We start from the raw sequence: 6516 nt of genomic DNA, 5'->3' as shown, positions 1-6516 counted from the left end.
AGGCATATATTAAGCAAAATCCAAATAAACCTCTGCAGAACTTTTTTTTTTAAAAAAAAGTAAACTGATGTGAGCACAGGAAGAATTAAATAAAGATTGGGAAAACTGAGACAATCCAGAATTGACAGATTTCTCCCCAGTTTCCACTCCATACATTCTATTTGATGCGTATTTGTTTGTCTGCTTTTACATTGCCATCCCCACCCCCTCAGCATAGTGATTTCAGCCAATCTAAGAGGCCATGTAGTATTATGATGTCTTAATGCTATACTATTAGCACCAAAGAGAGCAATTGGAGCCAGTTCAGAGTGAGAGTAATGACCGCTCCCCACCTCAAATGGGGGGGTCACTTTTTGTGGGGTCGCACGCAGCCCCTTGATCCTACACAATCCCGGCAATGTAGCTTGTCTTCACCTTCCCAAGCTGGATACCTGGAGGTTCCCGCCCAACCTCAGACAGTTAGCCAACCCCAGCTGTGGAGGTGTTGCTTGGGGAGTTGACCAGGTAGGGTTAGGACCTCCCTGCACGCACAGTAGAGGGTGGAACATACCTGGGAGTCCTCAGTCAGCTCCAGAGCTTCTCCCACCCTGCCCTCCCTCAGTTTACACCTTCCTTTTGCAGGTTAACCTCTTCTTTACAGGTATGCAGGCATTGCTACAGTCATTGATGGTAGCTGTTGAAGGACCGGGAAGGAATTTTTCTGCATTGGCAGGTTTTGCCTTCCCCATAGCAAAATGTCACAACTTTGGCGGTTTCAGGCCTTGGGCTTAAGCCTTTAGTCTATCTTCCCTAAATTGGCAGCGGCAGTCCCAGGGTTCCCAGTTAAAGGGGTTGTGTGGAAGGGAGTAACTGGCCATATGCTATTAGGTTGTCAGTGCTCTCCCCTGTGTTGCGGCGAAATGGGGTGGTGGTGGTGAGCTCACTGTTTAAACATGTTTTCCAGAGCCAGCCCAATCCCCACACAGTTTGGATAACCCTGATGTTCCCCAGATCCCCACCTGGGGACTGGGAGGAATAAACGCCCAATGCCTAAGCTAAGGTCTCCCTAAATCTGAAAGTTTAATAAAGTTGTGGCCTGGGGTCGGGGGAGTCTCCGCCTGACCACACAATGCTTCATCTGTAACACTGCCTTCACTCTGAATGGGCGAGCAACTTTGTCTCATTCCAGTTATACATGCCATCATTTCAATTCCGAACCTAGCATCCAAAGAATTACTTGAGAAGCACCCACAGGCTTACATGCACTTTGAACAGTGAATTGTCACTCCCTTCATGCCATATTACAAACTGCTTTCAAAACTCTACTCAAAAGAACTTTGCCTTGTGGCCATCATTCAGGAATCATTTAAATCTGGGGGGGTCACTAAACTAATTCTAGAGGTTTGTTTCCCCTGCTAAAATATCTACAAACAAAAGAAGAAATGGTGTATTCATCTGAAATTGCAGCAGCATGAGTAATGGCCCTCCAACTTGTTTGCAATTTGGCAATGGGCTGGGGAGAGGAGGACCATTAGCCACACACATTGGGTGGGTCACCAAAGCCAGCTTATTGCATATCTTTGTACAGTGGATGTGGGTTACAGACAGCATGGCTCTACTAAGGGGAATAAAGTGTGAAATAAATGAGTAGCTGGTCTGAAAGAGGGCAGCAGAGTGAGTGTGGGGTCATCAAAAACACAGCAAATTGTGGCACTTCCTAGTATTATGGTGGAAGTGTAAATCAGATCATGATGTTACTTGTATCATGGTTTTGGGGTCATTCCATAGGTCTTTCTGATGCATTGGTTCCATGATAAATTATACATCTTTATTATTAATGTATGAGACAGTAGTGATGGAAATTTGTAGCTCTAAAGTTTCTGTCAGAAAAGGTTCCCATTCCTTCCTTTGACTTGTCTAGCTCTTTTTTCTCCTTTTTGCATATTTAAATCAGAGCTGAAATGAGTAGCTTTTGGGGGGAGGGATGGTTGGTGAAAGATGCTTTGGGGATGTTCTCTCTTACCCAACCCCAGCCTCTTTTCTCTTTTCCAGGAATATAGAAAAGTTCAGAACTGGTTTTCAGGGTTATATTCCATTAGAGCAGAGCAGCTTATGCTGCCTTTGTTAAAAACTGCTTATGCATTTAAATGTAGAGGAGGGGTCATTTAGAAGTTACACTCAGCATTATCAGTGAGAAGGGCCTTCTCCACACATGCATATAGTTTGTGCAACTCTTGAGAATAGTTCCATTGCCAAAACTCATAACTAAGTCTGAGCCAAATGTTCTAATTTGAAAACTTTCTGGTGAAGTTTTGGTTCCAATTTTGGCTGGCATGGTGAAAAAATGTCCTAAAACCACACCATTCCTTCTTACTCCCTGTTCTCCCCAAGGTGGTGAACTCCATCCCATGTCAGGATTCAGCTATGCTCATGCATGAGGTATCATTGGAGGAGGGTGAACATTGCCCTCATGAGGATTTCTCCACCTGTAGCTACCCTGAGGAGATGGTGGATTGAGACAAATGCATGTTGTTCCTGGCTTGCTCACCAGCGCTTATATACTTGTGGGTTGTTAGGGTTAGGGTGCTGGACTCTCACCTGGGACACCAGGGTTTGAATCCCTGCTCATCCCATGAAGCTCACTGGGCAGCTTTGGGCCATTCATAATCTTTCAGTTTAATTTACCTCATAGGGTTTGTTGTGAGGGTGAAATATATCACCTTGAGACCACTGGAAGAAAAAAAGTGGTATATCAATGTATTTGTCCAGCACATCCCAGCCAACTTAATTCTTTATTGACAAAAGCACACACTTATCACAGCTTTTAAGGTGCACTTTGGACACCCACACGCTTCCAGCATCTTTATAGCTGTTTTCCTGGTTTGTGCCTGGTGGAACAGTTGAAGTAACAGTGGGACCATAACTCCCAGGATTATGTACCCTCATCTGATGGACTATGCACATGCAACCAGAGACATTGACTGCTTAGATCTTTCCCCTTCCCCACACCCTGGCTCCTGCCTCGTGGGTGTCATCAAACTCATAAATCGCTGGCCCCCTCTCCCAGGTCCACCTTCAGCCTCATGCCTCTGTCACACATTCATCAGAGCCCTGCTAGTCCCTGACAGTAATACATAACCATACTTATAGCTCCTACCCTTTAGAATTCCCTCCAATTACATTTTAATCTTTTTTCTTTCTGGAACCTACTGAAAACCTTCCTCTTTCAGCAAACTTTCTAGGTAGAATTCTTCATCCCAGTCTCTATCTGTATTGGAACTATTTGCTAACTGATTTATATGCAGAATTTTTTTAAAAATAGTTTTTATACATGAAAGTATTTAAATTGCTTTATTTGCAGAATTGTTTTTCACCATTTTTATACTTCTCATTCATGTAACCTGCCTTGGGACTTCTGATGCAGCAACAACATCCAGATCAGAGGAAAAGAGACCTAACATCAACCAAGGCCAGATCTATACAGATATTTAAAAAATGCTATTAAAAATCATTATGGGGGTGGGGGACTCCCAAGGCAATCTGTCACTGACTTTGGATTCTGCTCTACAGTGCTACCTAGTGCCATATTTTTATAACACATTTTTAACATTATAAGTTGACCTGTGTAGCTGAGTCCCAAGTTCCCTGTCTCTGCTGCAGCCTTAAGAGACAGGAACAGGGAATCTTTGACCCTCCAGATGTTGCTGGACTCCCACTCCCATACGCCCTAGTCAGCAATAAGCCCTAGTCAGCATGGTCACTATTAAAAGGATGATAGGAATCAACAACACCTGGGGAGCCACAGGTTCCTCATCTCTGCTATAAAAAAAACCCTGTCCAAGCATGAGTGGGACTGTGGAGAAACTGGAAGCTGAATGTTGCAAGAGATTTTAAGTCTATTTCTCTTGCTTGGTAATTTTTGCAGAACTGCCAGCTGGTAATATTTCTTTCTAGATGTTGTGACTATGGGAGAGATGTTTCTGGGAATAGGGTTAACAAAAAAAAAAGTATTTTTAAGTATGTTGAAGTCTCATCGGGGAGACAAATATTCCTAATTCAGGTAACTACACATGTCAATGTTATAGAAAGAATCTTCTATTTAATGACTTTAATGAAATAAACCATCTGATTCCAGATAGAAAGTGAGAGTCTATTAAAACCTTTTGGGGAAACTTGGGAGTGAAAAGGCTGAATAAACTCATCATAGGAACTTCTGATAAACTGCCACTTGGAATTGTAAATCTATTTGTCAAAATACCTTAGAGAGAGACACTCTGTTTTATCTTGCTATATAGATTGCTAAGCTATTTCCCCCGCAAGCACTATTACCCTTTGAACAGAGCTGTATTATATATTTATACTTGCTAAGCATAAGCCAAGTTAGAAGAGAGTCCCTACAGTTTCAAAAGATTTTGAATAGCATTTGTGTGTGTGTTGGGTTTTGTTTGTTTGTTCGTATGCAAGGAAAACAGTCTCCCTGGAATAGACTTACTTTGGTCATGGGCACTTTCTGTGCCCTTTAACCCAAGCAGAACAAGAGCCACATCCAGGTCATATTCATACTATATATTTTAAACACTGAACAGTCATGGCTTCCCCCAAATTGTTATGGGAGCTGTAGTTTGATCAGGGTAATCAGAACCATTAGGTGGCTCCTACTACTCTCAAAGCACTACAATTCAGAGTGTTTTAACAACCAATCTCTCTTCCCAGGGAACTCTGGGAACGCCCATCAAGTTTTGTTGTCCTTGTCCTTCAATCTGGCTAATACAGTGCTTTTGCTCTAATACAGGAAGTCAACTCTGGACATGGCAAGGAAGGGACTGGAAATTGAGACAGTGGCAAACAGGGAAAGCCTATGCATTCATTTTCATTGCATACATTCCTGGATTGATTGCACTGGAGTATGGCTACAAAGTAGTTCTGTCAAAGGCTTCATGGGGTGGGGAAATAGGTTTGGAGATGTGATTTGAAGAAAGAGGGATAGCATCATGTTGTGGGAGGCAGAGGATAGCCCAATATTATTATTTTACCTGCCTGAAGCAAAGGACATTGTGGTGTCCCTGCCTGCTCCCATTCCATGTGAAGAAGCTGACATGCTTCAACATGGCTGATGGAGGAGCACTCCCCACTGCACTTGGAAGCAGCAACCTCACACAGTCCTGTCCTCTAGCAACTTGCCCCTCAGCAAAGACTGCCACCTAATGGACTAGTGTAATGCACTGCATGTGGAGCTGCCCTTGGGTATCATCCAGAGACTGCAGCTAGTGCAGAATGCATCTACTAGCCTGGTATATGGTGCAACCTGATGGGGACATGTGCAGTTGGCCCTGAAAGTGGTGCACTGAGCTTCTTACCCACAGCATTAGAACCTCACTTGGTCACTGCACAAGTTGAAAGTGCTGGAAAGAATTTTTTCCTCCTAACCATAATTAGTCCCTTGGTGGTAGTGGTGGTTTTGCCTTTTATTTTATCCCCTATGCATAGGTGGCTACAAAGACAGACAGATCATACCTAGTTTTTCTTTGTAAGCATTAAGGGCAATCACTGCTTGAATGAAAACATTATAAAATGACATTCCAGATGCCATTAATTAAAGGTGCAATTCATCATAGCCATAACAACCATTCATACTCATGCTTTGTTGGGCAGGACAACACTCCCCCTCTGCAGGATTTCTGGATTGCAGTAAATAAAGTTGAGCCACTTCTCCTGCTCTCTTAAATAAAAATATATTTTAAAAAAATTGTGTGTGCGTGCGTGTGCACACACATGCATGCATATTGCATAATTGCATCGTGATTCTGCAGTGGATTCAGCATGGTCCATTGCTGCTATATAGCGGCCCATTATAGATGGAAACAAAGAAGTGTAAAAGTGAGGGGAGGCATTGATTGTGAATTCTCAGAAGGTATTTTATGAACAATTCCCTTTTTTTGCTTTTGGTACGCTTGACTTCCACTACAATTTCTTCTTGAAAAGAAGAGGGGAACTTTATATCTCTCTGCTGTGCACAGCAAAATCTGGTATTCTATTACTATAACTCAGAAAAAGTGTGAAGGACTTAGATAGGAAATAGACTCATAGCTGTTTCGGAGGAGAAGTGGAAACAGAAGTATTTTTCAGTGCTTCCTCTTGCTTGTTTAACAAGGCTACACTTGTGTAACCCACACTCCACATTTAGTTTCACGTGAGTCTATTAATTTCATTTGGCATGACTAAGTCCCCATTCACACCATACAATTAAAGGACCACGATACCAGGATAAACAGTCATGGCTTCTACCAAAGAATTCTGGGAGCTGGGAGTTGTTAAGTGCAGCTCTGTGAGGGTAATACGGACCTCCCTACAACTTTCAATGCTCTTAACAAACTACTGCTCCCAGGATTCTTTGTTTGTTGGGGGTGGGGTGGGGAAGCCATGTTTATTTCCACTGGCATCATAGTGACTGTGGCCTTCGTCATACTCAAAGCAGGCCAAATGAAATTAATAGACATGGCTTACTTAAGTCCCTTAATTACAGTGGGTCTTCTCTGG

The sequence above is a fragment of the Podarcis melisellensis genome, assembly GCF_964234715.1.
Source record: "Podarcis melisellensis genome assembly, chromosome: Z".
Taxonomy (NCBI): Eukaryota; Metazoa; Chordata; class Lepidosauria; order Squamata; family Lacertidae; genus Podarcis; species Podarcis melisellensis.
Note: the sequence above shows the minus strand (reverse complement) of the source record.